This window comes from Pinus tabuliformis, chromosome 2_1 (genome assembly GCF_031772625.1).
Source record: "Pinus tabuliformis cultivar Carrire ecotype Pingquan chromosome 2_1, CPIR1, whole genome shotgun sequence".
NCBI classification, from domain to species: domain Eukaryota; kingdom Viridiplantae; phylum Streptophyta; class Pinopsida; order Pinales; family Pinaceae; genus Pinus; species Pinus tabuliformis.
In genome coordinates, this window is record NC_142299.1 from 494,430,950 (window position 1) to 494,446,832 (window position 15,883).

The window sequence follows — 15,883 nt, forward strand, 5'->3', positions numbered from 1 at the left end:
AACCAGAATGTTCCTTATTGAAATATTTCTTGAGAATGTTGTTCGAATGCCAAATTGAAATAACTTCTGCCCAACAACAATGCTAAATAATGTTACTACTAAAACTAGCAGTGTTGGAAAGGTTCAACCAAGAATGCTACACAGTAAGAACTATTAGTAGTACGCCTAATTTCATCTCAACATATTTCTCTCACTTTAGGCCAACTCCACTAAAAGCAACAGATAATATCCTTGCACACAATGACTCAACCAGAAAATAAGTAGACCAATGCCTAAATTAAATAGATGGATGAGGCGAGAGTTAGTATGATAACATAAAATTTGACCTGATCATTGATATGATGACTAATTAATAATTCAAACCAACAATGCAAAAATACTCAACATGCTAGAAAGATGAGCTTAAAATACGACAAATTGATCATAACAACTTATTACCACAATATAATTTTAAATAGGGTTTTTATACCTATTAAATGTGGCTATCAAAATTAAAAAATACTTTGTTTTTCGAACATGTACATTAATTTTTCTGAAGAGGTGCAACAGAAAAACAAGCAAAAAAAAAGCATATGTCCACTTTAAGGAACTGAAACTAACCTTTAGTGAACCTGAATCTCAAGTAAATTTGTTAAAGATATTAGTACTATCAAATTTCTTTCCCTTGAGCACAAGAACGCTAAATTTGGATAAGTATTTTGAAATATATTAAATTTTCAATATGACTACCTGGAATTGAGCCCACAACCATGAGGGCTGAAAATTGACTTGACCATAAATAATAATCAGACCTAGAATATTTTTTGGAGAGTCGATATATAATCTAATAGAAATGATTAACAAATGAAATTATTATTTAGATAAATTTAAATGGATACAAATGATTTAACTTGGTTTTCATGCATCCCTAGGTAAGGGTTTGCCTCCAAACACTTTAATTGTTATAGATTATTTCCAAGACCTCTAATTAGCCTCAAAACATTTGAAAATTTGATAAGTATAACAATATAATTCAAATTGAAGTTGGTCACATAGCCTTGAGGCTTAGGTCTTCCTTAAATCTCAAATTTTGTGGTGATTTCATCAATGATATAATGAATAAATGCAAACCACAATTAAGTGAATGCATTCACTATTGAAATATTTTTGGATTTTTTACAAGAAATAATTTGATTTTTTGAAATATATAATTTTTTACAGTTTTTTTTAATATTCTATGCTAACTACAAATTTACAAAAAAAACAAGAAATTTTGCAATATAATTTTGCAAATAAAATGATTGCAAATTGTTCGAATAAGAATATGATCCTTCTTCCACAAGAGTCTAGGATAGAGAATGATATCCTCCCTTGACTTGGTATCTCAACACTTGAGATTTTGGAATGCTAGATGGAACACCAATGGTACAACCCTTGCATCAAAACAAGACAAGTATTGGAACCAAAAATCTACTAGGAGGGCCTTCCTAGAAGGGAATCCTCCAACCAAGCAATTAATGATTATTGAAGATAATGTTATATATCTCTAGAGGGGAGATAATCATGTCCCAATACACAAAAAAAAAATTACCTTGAATGAATTAACATAAAATGTGAGTTCAATCCTAGACATCGTCCTCTAAGATTCCCTGGATGAATTAGCTTTGCCTTGTAGTAAATTTGTGTTACTCCAAAAATTTCCTTTGCAAAATATTTGATCAACCAAAAAAAAGAAGAGAATTTGCATGTACACCTTTTTGTCTCGTGAAAAGAATTCACATTTTTTATAGCTCAACAAGAATACAATGATTTTCCAAGGAGGAGAAGGCCCTTATTTATATGTGAGGCTCTTCAAAATATCCTCCTTGGTCTCCCAAAAAATAGGTAACTTGTCATCCATAAAAATTGGAGGATAAGTTTATATAATTGATTTTCAAATTTACATTGGACAAAAACCCCAAAAGAAGCAATCAAGATGCAACAAAGATGAACAATGTAAACTTTGAAATGGGAACTGTACCGATTACCCGTTTTTTTGAGGTAGCAAAAAAATCAACCAATTTTGAAAAGTGTTGATTCATAATACACATACACAGATATATATATATATATATATATATATATATATATATATATATATATATATATAGAGAGAGAGAGAGAGAGAGAGAGAGAGAGAGCATATTTTTTGGTACTTCAAATTTTCTTGTGTACATTATTTTTAAAGTGTTAATGATTTTCATGTATATATATATATATATATATATATATATATATATATAGAGAGAGAGAGAGAGAGAGAGAGAGAGAGAGAGAGCATATTTTTTGGTACTTCAAATTTTCTTGTGTACATTATTTTTAAAGTGTTAATGATTTTCATGCTGATTTTGAAAAGTGTTAATGCAGCGTCAAACCATTTTTTAGAAGACTTATTTTTTTACTTTAAATTTTCTAATGTATTAAATGTGAATAATTATTTTCTAAATTTAACAATTTTTTAAGTAGTCATCTTCTTCATATTTTTTTGTTTTTCTTTTCATTTTTTTTGTAGTGAGATCTTTATTTTATTGCATAGTTAAAAAAATGTCAATATTTTAAAGTTTTGATATTCTATATATTTATATATCACTAATTAATATTTTAATGCACATCAAATAATTGTCCCTAAAAAACAATAATATTTAATAGATGACATAAAAATACACATTTTGAATATAGATATAACAAAAAAAATACATTTTGAGACTTTTTTGCTAAAAATGACATGTCAAATAAACAATTTTTGTAGGAAAATTTTAACCAAAAATAGTTAAAAAGATAACATTTTTTATGAATTTCATGTCAAAAACTAATAATAATAACATTTGTTTTTCAAAAAATAATGATTCACATAAAAATTAAAGTGAAAATCACATAATACAAATATTAAACATATAACAACAATAACCGGATACTTATTCTTCTCATAAAATCTCAAAGTCAAAACATTACAAGTATAACTAATTAATAGTTAAAAAAATGAGCTTGAGTTCCAAGCATAACTTAAATTTAATCAATAATATCACATAATCCATACTCTTCATCTTACAGAGTTTCATCATTGTCTTATTCCATAATATTTTCTACTTCAGTTTGGTCATTTTTGTCTTTTGATGGATCTTTTATGTCTGTGAATCTTCCAATGTATGTCTTTCCAATAATTCCATCTAATGGTGTTGAGGTTCCTTTGCCTTTTTTGCCACACCTGATTCATTAAAATCTCATTTCCTCAAACCAACTTCTTGCATTTCATCTGGAAGAAATTGAAAAGCATTAATTCTTTGTTGAATAAATTTGCATTGTATTGGGTCTTTTTCAATGGCAATACAACTTCTTTGTTTTTGTAGGCAACATACTAGTGTTGTACCTAATCATCAAGCACAAAATAAATAATGAATTAAATTAGTATAAACACATAAAAATTAAAAAAATAAGATATTGAAATTCAATTTTATATAATAAAACTTACGTGAGCCTGAGAATAAATCCAAAACCCAATCTCCTTCATTTGAACATAAATCTATAATATAGTTAATCAATGACTGTGGTTTTTTATAAATGTTAACTATCTCTCCTTTTGCTTCTTTATCTTCATATGTGAGTTTTTTTACAACAACATCATGAACCAATATTTGGCTATGACTCTTTCCATCTACCAAATTTAGAAGCATAGGTTTATAGCTATCATCTCTTGTCCAACTTTCAATATGAATGAACTCACAATCACTTATAATTGGTTGATCTCTACGGTTAATAAGATTTGACTTTTTCCTGTAACATGAAATAGTAAAAGTTCAATTAACTTGTACATAAATGATTTTTTTAACATTAATCAAACATATAATTTCAACTTCTTACCATGTAAGCTACATCCTTGAGTTTGTTTTTCCCTTGAAGCTTGTCAATAACATTGCAAATTGTGTGTCTGAATGAAATGTCACAAATCTCTATAATGGTGATGTTGCGACTTCTATAAATCCCACAACCACTTTACTAAGATCTTGAGAAGTATAAGGGTCGCTATCATATTCAATGTTTGGGATATTGAAACCATGAGGAATATCTGTGATAACTAGGGAATAATCCCTTTTAGGTACGAGTCTTTCAATGTCTTCACAATCACCATGTATTATTTGATATTGGATAGTCTCGAGCCCATTCCAAATGAAATGAGTAAGACTAGAACCAAATTCAATGTTCTAAGATGCTTCCTTCTCAGTTTTTCCATCTTAATTTTTCAATAAAGCTTTTGAAAATATCTGGTGCTCCATTTGTATCATTCTTCATCTTTAATGCAATAAAGAAATATATATTTATAAGTTATAAAATAAAAATAGTATACACATGAATACAAATGAATATATAAATCAATATACCTTTTTAAATGCAAGATAAAAATATTTTAGTGTTGATGTGGAACTTGAATCTAGGTAGTTGCGTGCAACATCATCCCAACTATCTTCATTCAACAATTCAACCATTTGTTCTTGTGACAGAATAAATAAAGTAAAAAATGTTAATATAATGATATGTATAACAAACACTGGCAACAACAATATGTTATATTTAAAAGAAACTTATAATCTAGAAATAAGTAAAAATAATTCAACAAACTTACTTTTGAAATTCCTCACACATTTCGTCCAATGATAATTCTCTTGACTTCGCACGAGATAATATTGTTTTGACAAGCTTTTCATCCTTCACTCCTTACAATGCTCTCCAAAGTGTGATAGTCATATCTTCTGGAATGAGCTTCATTTCAGGACATAATTTACTGTTGTTACATATCAATGGTTTAGACTTTTTGCCCTTCTGGTTTTTTATGCCAATGTTCTCCCATATTGTCAAAAATATCATTAATCAATTCCCATATCTCTCTAGTTCTAAATGTCAATTGGAAAAGGTTATCAATACCTCTGAATATTTCAGAATTTACTTTTCCGCCTTTTGAATTGATTTTTTTGCTCAATTTGATAACCTATTTCCATACAACATTCCGTCTGAAAGGCTAAACTAACCTTTGTCTTATCCCCGCCACATTTTTCTTCAAATTCATTATGAATAAATCTAACCCTTTGCATGAAATTCATAGACATCCCATGCCAATAAATTTGTTTTTATATCTATTAAACCAACATAAATGATGCATTTCATTGTTTTAAAACAGGGGTTATTAGGATATTCCTCCATCAATTTCCTTTGAGCTTCTATAGAATGGTTTCCCCCAAGTACATAATATTTGTATTCAAAACTTTATGACTTAGCAAATGCTTCTTTGTTGGGAACTTGAATTGGATAAAAAAGAAGCACATAATCAACCACATGAGCATATGTATTGCACCTCATCAATGCTTCCAAGTTGTGAACATGTAGGTGGTGTGGCTTTCTAATTTGATATTTAAATTTTCCTTCATTTGGCTTATAGATTTGGCTAACATTAAGTTGAAATGTACGACCACCCTCAATTAAGTTTGTCTTCGTCAACTAATGTCGAATGGAATTTTGTTTTGTTTTAATAATGCCATCCTCTAAATCAGCTCATGGTGTAATGATTTCCCTGCTTCCTTTTGATTTTTCACTAGGATCTTCATTGCTGGCCATGATTTTTTCAGAATGATCAACTTTTAATTTCTTCCTCCTATCGGTTATCATATTTTCTTCTACATAATAAATCTCCTCATCATCAACTAGAATGGAGAATTCTTGGGCTTTTTGACTTTTGGTATTTTACGGCTCTTCTCCTTTCTAACATCGATTCTAATCTCATCCTCAGTAATGGAAACATATTCTTCAACTTCTTCATCTTCAAAAGTAACATGTCTATCTTTGCTAGATTTATCAACTTTAGGAATTCTTTGTTGATCCTTTGTATGTAGTATTGTAGCATCATGAAGTACTTTTTCTTGCTTGTTTGTCATATCTTCTTTTGACCCTGAGTAGAAACTGCTGACAACATTCATAATATCTCGCTCTATAAAATAAATTCCCCCCAACATAATTGAAAGACCCTCAGTAAAATTATGTCAAACAAAATATAATATGTCAATAATAACTAAGTTATAAAAAATATAATGATACAGTTACAATAACACAAAACACATAAATATAAATAACAATACTTATGATATTTTTTGCAATGTCGTTTATGATTTGTTTACATATCCTTGTAGAATCATTCATCGTGTCATACATCGACAATGCAAACTGATATCTAATATTGTCATGTGACTTGGGCGGTTTTGTAAGTACATAAACAACTTCAGTATCCAACATCAAACATATGTCTAGTACTTTTCCCAGCACCTCATAACTTCCACCATCGTAAATCATACCAGCATATAGATATATCTGCAGATCTTCTTAACCTTCTCCATCTTTCTAAAACCATGCAAATTGTGTACACTTCTTGTGATTTCTTCCAGTAAGAAACCATCTTATTTTCCTTTGAGGAGCCACTTGCTAGACATTAGTCATTAGCTCAAGTCAGGTTTATTCAACAGTATTTTTTGAGGGTCCACCTCCAACTCTAGATGATGTAACTGTTGTCTTTGGTCCAGAAAGATTCACATAAACCTTCCTTGATGTCATTTTCCTGCAATATATATATATATATATATATATATATATATATATATATATATATATATATATCAGTCAATTACAAAAAAAAACCATTACCTTAAGTAAACAAATAAAACAAAACAAAATTTCAAAATGAAAAAACACTAGAAACATGTGTAATGACCCCCATGACAAGTGGGTTGTTAGGTTCATCCAGGGTACTTAAAAAAAAAACATTTCTTCAAAAAAAAAATTACATTTGTCCCTCGCCCCCCTGCATATCAGGGGGGCGTTGTGCTTTGGGCGAGCGCGCCCAGCAGTGGTCGTGCCCGCCCGTGGCACAACAACAGGAATGCATGTGACTGATGTATTACTGATGGGCACGCTCAGTCGTGGGCTTTCCAGCGACATAGAGGGTGGGCACGCCCATGGTCGGGCACACCCGCCCAAGGCATAACAGTCCCCTGTCCTGCCTAGGGTCGATTATCAGAATCATCCCCCTCAGCCCCCACTTTCCACGGGGTTGATGGGCACGCCCACTACACAACGAAAACCTGGCAGGCAAGGACCCCCTGCCTGCCAGGGGGAACCTATTTTTTTAGTTGGCGCGACCAGCCGTGGGCGTGTCCGCCGACACGCCCAAGGAAAAGGCAGTTGACGCAAGTAGGCACGCCCACGGTTGGGGCATAGTGGCCCCCTGACAGGTAGGGGGTTGATTCTAAGAATCAACCCCCTGCCTGCCAGGGAGCCAATTCTAAGAATTAACCCCCTTCCTGTCAGGGTGTCGCTATGCACCAGGTAGATGCACCCACCAGCGACACAGCGACCCCCTAGTTGCTAGGGGGATGATTCTGAGAATCAGCCCGCTGGCCTGCTACCGACCGATTTTGAGAATAGGACCCTGGCATGCTAGTGGGTCGATTCCGAGAATTGGTCCCTGACATGCCAAGGGGGTGATTCCAAGAATTGACCCCCTAGTAGGCATGGGCCGATTCTTAGAATCAACCCTTGGTAGGTGCCCTTAACGGGCAGGGGGGCACTATGTTGTTGATGGATGCACCCACCAAGGGCACAGTGGCCCTCTGGCAAGCAGGGGGTCGATTCTGAGAATTAGTACCTTTCCTATCAGGGGATCATTGTGTCGTTGGTGGGTGCGCCCTCTCGCGGCACAATGGCCCCCTTGTAGGTAGCAAGGTGATTCTCGGAATCAGAGCCCTGCCTACTAGGGGGCCGCTGTGCCCTGAGAGGGTGCACCCACCCAGGGCATAGGAACCTTGTGGCTTGAGCGGGCACGCCTGGCTGTGGGCGTGTCCACCCGTGGTATAATAATTGTTCTTGGCATGCCCACGACTGGGCCCGCCACACCCGCCGGCGACATAGTGGCCCCCTGCTTGCCAGGGGGTCATCATGCAAGCCTGACCCATGTGAACTTTTTTTTTTTTAATTTTTTATTTTGAAAAGGAAGCTATATTTCGTTAATAAAATATTAATTTTTTATTTAATGGAATGGGTTTTTTGTTTGGTATTTTGCATGAACATAACAACCTAGCTGACATGTAACTACTAGTAAACCTATAGGGGTTTAAGCCCTGCACTAAGTGGGATTTGAACTTAAGTCTACCTAGTTTCAAAACTTTCCTAAATTTTGAATTAATAAATTGAGTTGCTCCCCAAGACAAAGAAAATAAATTTAAAATAAATTGATTTGTCGGCATATAACAAACTATTTTCTCGAAATTCCTCGTTGAATAGTTGAAGTAAAAGGGAAACTAACTTTTGAAATGCAACAATCTCCCATTGAATGTGTTGTCGATGACAATGTAATTGCTCCACAAAATCACTCCAAGCTTTTTAACGAAACCTCGAGAAGTCTTGATGTGATGTGAGGAATAGTGATAACAAAATTTATTATATAGCGAAAATTATGGAATTGTTTTATTGCTTCTTGAATGTGGTATTAAAAATCAAATTATAAAAACTTAATATATAGTTAATATTATGATGATACAGTTATTTATGTTACATGTGGGATAAAAGATATAATAAAATTAAAATAAAATCAATTGTCTAGTAAATGTTATATAATTTAAGTAAAATATTTAGTTTAATTTTGAAGGAATGTATTAAACGATTTTTTGTTGGAAAATTTGAATGGAAATTAGAGTCAAAGTTTTCAAGAGAAAATTTTAGTAGAAAAATTTCAATAAATTGTAGAAGAAAATTTTGGAGGGAAATACTTCAAATGAAATTTTTGGAGGGAAAATTTTTGGCAAAATTTTTTTGGAGGGATATTTTCATTCTTTAAGCTATATATTATCATTAGGAGAGAATGCATTTGTATCATTCAATGTCTTTTGTTTGAAAGTCCTGGATTCTTCTGATAGTGAAGTTTATTTTTGTGAAGCATCAACATCTTCGTCGTGTAACAACTCTATTCATATTGATGAATATAATGGAAATTCTTTCACTATGAATAGATAGTCAAATATTCCACTTAGTCATAATCCTAAGGACTATAAGAGAAGCACTGACAAAGGGCAGGATAAAAACTTTCAAATAAATAGATAGTCACATTTTCCACTTAGTCCTAATCTTATGGACTATGAGAGCAACAGTGATGACGGCCAGGATGAAGAATTTCCAATAAATCGAGAGTCACATTTTCCACTTATTCCTAATCCTAATGACTATGACAGTAGTAGTGACGAAGGGCAAGATGAAGAATTTCCAGTAATAGAGAGTCACATTTTCCACTTAGTCCTAATCCTAAGGACTATGAGAGCGACAGTGACGAAGGGCAGGATGAAGAATTTTCAGTAAATAGAGAGTCACATTTTCCACTTAGTCCTAATCCTAAGGACTATGAGAGAAACAATGACGAAGGGTAGGATGAAGAATTTCCAGTAAATAAAGAGTCACATTTTCCACGTAGTCCTAATCCTAAGGACTATGAGAGCAACACTGACAAAGCACAGGATGAATAATATCCAATAAATAGAGAGTCAAATTTTCCACTTAGTCCTAATTCTAAGGACTATGAGGGTAGCACTAATTAAGGGAGAGATGAAGATGATGAAGAATATCCTCCAAGTCAATATTTCAAAAGCACAGATGACAATAGTGAAAATGTTCCTGCAACTAAAGATGGTAATGAATATTTTTTCAAACAATGATGGTGGTGAATTTCCTAACTATGTTCAAAATGATCATAGTGAGGATAAAATTCCTCATAATGATGATGAAATGATGGAGACGTTGCCAAAAAATATTGTATCTAGGAGTAGGAGTAGACCTTTTCATATCAATCCAAGATGTTCTTATACAAGGGGTAGATCAGAATATCTCACGAGAAGAAGTTCTATCAGTGATTTCATTTCAAGTGAATGTTGTCAAAAAGGATTTCTTGAAACATGTGGATTTCAAGTTTTCATTGAAGAAAAGGAAGGGATATTTTTCAATAAATAAAAGCATGAAAAATTCATTTTTATTGGGGTGCATGCAATCTACATTGAGTCTTTATTTATTTGTAGAAAGGCTTTCAAAATGATTCATTCAATTAGTAATTTTCGTCTGTCAAGAATCCAAGAAAATTTGGAAAAAGATCCCACATTTTATGCTGAAGTACATCAATATAAACGAGAGTTTGGGCCATTAGCAAATACTACAATGTAATGGATTAAATACTTATTTTCAAATCATGGAGAGTGTATGCCAAATAGAGACATAATACATATTCCAGATAATTTCTCAAGACGAGAAATCTACAACTTATACAAAGAATATGCAGAAGCTGAAGGAAATGGTCATTTTATTACATATCAATACTTTGTGAAGATATGGAAGAACAAATTCAACAATATTTGTATTCCTAAGAAGACAAGGATGGGGGTTTGTAGTACATGTGCTTCTGTTAAATGAAAAAGGGATAAATGTCAAGGGGCAGAAAAAGGAAATCATTCATAACATTATTTTTTAAAATTGTATAATCATCAACTATGAAAACACATTTATTAACAACTTTCTTTTACGTTATGTGTAGATTCCATTGTCAAAGCACTTCAAGAGCACCGCGAAAAGCAAACAAGTGAACGGAAAAAGTTGTACAAGCATTGAAAGAAGTGTTATGATAATCCAAATAATTATTTGGGTTTGATAATTGATGGTATGCACTAGAGGAATACACTTCTACCACATTTTATTCGCACACCCAAAAATTTACAGGAGGAAAATTTTGTTCAGTTTTACTTGGTCGGTTGTATGGTATTCAATGGGAAAATGTTGCTAAGGGTTTACTTCACAACTCTGGATATTCATAATGATGCAAATCTGACAATAACCATAATTCATGATGTGCTTTCTCATTGGTCTGGTAATCTTCCTGGAGTTTTGTATTTAAAATTGGACAACACTTGTCGTGAAAAAAAAAATCAGATTGTTTTTGGATATTTAAACATGCTTGCTGAATTAAGAATTTTTCAGATGGTAAATGTTGGTTTCCTTTTTGTTGGGCACAATCATGACCATATTTATCAGATGTCCAGTCATTTTTCAGACACATTGAGGAGGAAGGATATTGGGAGCTTGCCATCGTTAATTGAATGTATTAAGAAATCATAGATGGCAGAGCCTATTTTTCATGTGTTGAAAGAAATCGTTGACATGCGAATGTTTATTCTGGGATCACATTCTGAGGAGAAATGCATTGAACAACTTAATGACATTAGCCTCCAACATTAATTGCGTATCAAAACAATTGATGGGAAAACACTAATATGAGGCAAGAAGTATTCAACTACTGCAGAATGAGTGTCGTCATTAGGTTTGGAATTTTTGAAGTTCATTCCATATCATCCAATATTTGCATCAAATTTATTGTTATTACAATCAGTTGTTGAAGTTCATAATGCACAATGGAAGAAGAGAAATAAATTATTCTGATTGCCTAGAAGAAATTAAAAAATGTATTAGATATACATATGAGTGATTTGATGTTGTTGATTCAGTTTGGTGGGAGTGCTTTTTCAATAATCAGAATGATATCATTTCAAGATCAACAAATGAAGATATAATTTTGAAGACTCCATTCATTTGGCCAAAAAATGTGTTAAATGAACATGAGGAAATAAACATTGTTCAACAACAACAATCTCAAGGTATTATTAATTCTTCACATGTTGAGGAAAGAGAAATGCATATTGGTTCTAGAAGATCTTGTGCACAACGTGAAGCCATGGAAGACCTTTACAGGGGTTCAATACATGATATTAAGGAAGATTACATGATCGCAGTGTTAGCATATGAAGATGCACAAGGCTATCCATTATGGGTTGCCAAGGTTATAAAGGTCATTACAGAAAATGAAGATGTCGCAGGTGTTGAAGTACATTGGTATGCCACAAATACATACCCATTCAATGGTGTATACAAGCCAGAGATGGTAGTTGATAAAAAAAATTGGCAGAAAGAGAAAAAGAAAGGGTACAAATATAAATCGTTGCTGCACAGACCTCTTAAAATTGGAGAATGTTGACATACTTGTTTATGACTTCAATTTAACAGAGAGAGGGACTCTCGCTTCAAGACGATAGAGATTATTAAGATGTTACTACCAGAAGAAACAATATTGAGATGGGACTATGTTGAACCTAGTCGTAGATCTAGAAGACTTTTGAAACCTGAAATGGTGGGCATACATGTTGTCTCAAATGGGGCACTAGTTGATGAAAGAGAAGAATATGGAACATCTTCATCTAAATCCAGTCATTTATCTGAAGATGTGTGTTATAGCACCATTTACCACTCTTGGTAGATCTGATGCTCTGATTATGGCCTAGGGCAACCCTTCCTTCCAGACTTGGTCCAAAAATTTAAAAAACAGTGTTTTATTCCCTATACGCTATTTTTCCCTATGATAAAAGAATGTACACATGGGTCATCATATACCCAACCCATGTACATATGTTAAAACACTTAAAAAAATTAGATTTCCTTAATTTCGGGCAGAGTTCACGAGTTTTACCTGCTACTCACCTCCTATTGCCCGTGGCCAAACTATTTATCAATTGAAAAATCTAATTTGGAAAAGTATAAATAAACCTCCATGGGAAGGCCTTAAGAGAGAATATATGAGATATTGATACCATAGTGAGATTATCCCTGATCGAGTCTGACGAAATCCTTGTGCCTCCTGCACTCCCCAAATCTTCAGGAAACCCTTGTTTCCTTGTTGGAGATATCCTTCATCTTTCTTGAGATATCCTTGTATTGGTGATGAAGGAAGATTGTTGAGGCTGGGAAAGGACGGATCTGGAGGACGGTTCCGCTTGGATCCGGAGAAGGACTCAGGTCGTATTTCTCCACTCTAGTTGTAGCTAACTTCAATAAAGGAATGTTGTTCTGTTTCCAATATTAAATGTGTTTATGCATCTATTTATATTGTAATTCGTTTTTGAATCTTACATTGATGCGTAATTGTTCATTCATTTATATGATTTAAAGTTAATATCATGAACATGATTTATGTTTCTATTGTTGTATATGTTTTATTTGAATAATTTTCATGTTTCGAAGACATCAAGAGATGTTGAGGGTTTGCACTCTACGAGATCTACTCAAACGTAGGACTTCAGGGTAAGGACACTCTTACACAGTTCATTAGAATAAGCATTTAGGTTGATTTCTTGAGCATTTCTTCTTGTGGTTTTCCCTCTGCTTTTTTTGGGTTCTCAACCCAATACCCTAGGGTGTTCTCACCTACAAGAGAATTGGTGACTCCACTAGTGATAAAAATCTTGTTATTCCTAGTTCGGGTTGTTTGTTCTCAATAAAGGTTCAATTTCTTTATTGCTTGCTTTTATAGTGTTGTTTGGTCCATTAGTGTCCCAGGCATCAAATATGATCTTCTTAATCAAACTTTGATTTTTGTTTTTTCCTAATTAAGATTTGTATATGATGTTTTCCTGGGTTACAATCACGTATACATGCAGTTTTCTTCAAGAAGACTCGCATATACACAAGTTTCTTGTATTAAAAATGTGTGTGCACGCTTATGTGTCTTTACAAAGTCGCGTATGCAATTTTTTGAATTTTTTTTTCAACTCTTTTTCCCAGTTAGGTCTACTGCCTAGTGATTTATGTTGTTGTATGGTCATTTGCTATCTAGAGAACTTAGTTTTCTTGCAAGCTTTCTTTTTCAAAATCTCCTTCTCACTGAAAAGTCTTGATTGGCCTAAGATTGCTTCTTAAGCAAGTTCATAGTTTGTGTCTTGGGTTCAAGGCTCCGTTTTGAAGTTCTTGGATGTTCTGGTTTCCATAACAAGAAATTGATTTTGATTTCGTTTTCAGCCTAGATTTCGAGTTCCCTTGCTTTGCTTGTTTGGTGGCCTTGTTCCTTTTCGTGCTTCTTTGAGAGTCTTTTTGGCAAGTTTGAAAGTATTTCTTTCTTGAAATTTTGTTGGTTTGCTGAAATCTTTTGCTGCTGTTCGGATCAGTTTGTGCAAGTTTGTAGTCTTTCTTGTTTCAAGTTTCATTTATTTATGAGTTTTATAACTTGCAAGATTTAAAGACTCCTTGTACTTATTTCTTAGTCTTTCAAATTTTAGTAGTACTTTTGTGACCTCAAAAATTTCTTAGTCTTTCAAATTTTAGTAGTACTTTTGTGATCTCAAAAAGTTGCTTTTGTTTCCTTAAAAGAAAAAACACAAAAACATCGCTTTTGTTTTTCTTTTTCAAGCTTTTGGTTTATGGTTTTTTTTGTTTTGTTGTTGAGAAGCGAATTGTGATCTTTTGCAATTTGTTCTACTTGCTTTGGAGAGATATTTTTATTTTTATTTTTCCCTCTTCATTTTCAAGTTGGCTTATTGTCTCTATAAAGAACCGCATTTGCTTATGAGTGTTGTTTAGGATCTTGCATCATCATTTTGACTTGCATTAGGTTAGTTTGCATTTTAAGCATTCTTAGTCTTTTTAGATTTTGGGTGTGTGTGGATTGTTTCAGAAAAGAAAAGAAAAATATTTTTCTTATAGGTTTTCCTAGAACTCAAGTAGAAATCACTCTTCATTGAAGAAAATCACTGCATCCATATAGTTAGTTTTCTATTGGTTTCTTTTGCGTCATAAAACATCATCAGTTTCACTCTCGTAATTTCCCCTGACGTAAAGAACAACTATATAAAATCAAGCGATCTAATAAAATGAACTAGAACTTTTATTGTTGTCATTAATAAACACCAACAAGTTTAGGTTCATTAGGGCCTTGGAATAGGTGAATGGAGAGTTAAGTCTCCAAGGCCACTCAAATTACAAAACTTAGAAGTTGAATAAAGATCAAAACCAAATATCATTAGAAAGACCTGGAAAGCTCCGTGACTGGGAGTTAAGCACAAGGGAGAGTGAATACAAGGCCTCACATTAGTTCTTCCCAGCTTTTATGAGTTGGTATCCATAGTTGCCTTTCCTAGAGATCGCACATGTGGTTGTGGAGGGGAATCCCGTGGCACTTGAGCCAGACGTTGCATCACGTTCAACAAGACTTCTAGATGGTATCCTTGCGAAGCTTGGGTGCTTGCACCAGCAAAGGCTATTCTCTAGAGGTCAGTGTAACTGCTTCTGATACCTTTGCTAGTAGGCCTGGGGCGTAATTACCCCATACTATTTTCGGAAGGACCTTGATTTTGACTTTCTTGTATTTTGGTGTCTGTTCCTAATCACCCGAAGCGGAAATACTTGAAAGCTATTTGATTGCTTGTATCTTTAAGGACTTTTAGAGAGTGCTCTTTGCTCCTAGTTGGCCTAGCTTTACAATTTTTTGAGTCTTTAAGTATATCTCTTTAAAATAATTCAAAGTGGTTGATTGACCAGCTCGTCGGTCCAGGAGACTTTGTGGGCTATCACCTACGAGTCTTGAGCCTTCTCCTCGAAGGCGTAGGAGCAATCCTATTAGTGGTTTTCAACCAGTGGTAGTAGACATATCAGAGATTGATCCTCCGATTGGAGTTATTGATTCGCAAGATAGACCTTGTACAAGTAGAGAGTTAGAGAGGAACACTCCAGTTATTTCTCGAGTCCTCTTCCAGGTGAAAGACAATATTGAGGTTTAAGAGATTTTTGAGTCTATTGTGGATCCTAATTCTCCTCTTCTTCCTGATTATCCGGACGTTTTATTATACGTCGAGACTCTTGCCAACAGACCTTCGAGCCCGGGTTTATATCGATCTTTTCCTTCGATGACCAATGTTGGAAGCATGGAATCCACGACAAGTGCTACGAGTATGCAAACTCCAGTATCCATACAAGGAGGAGG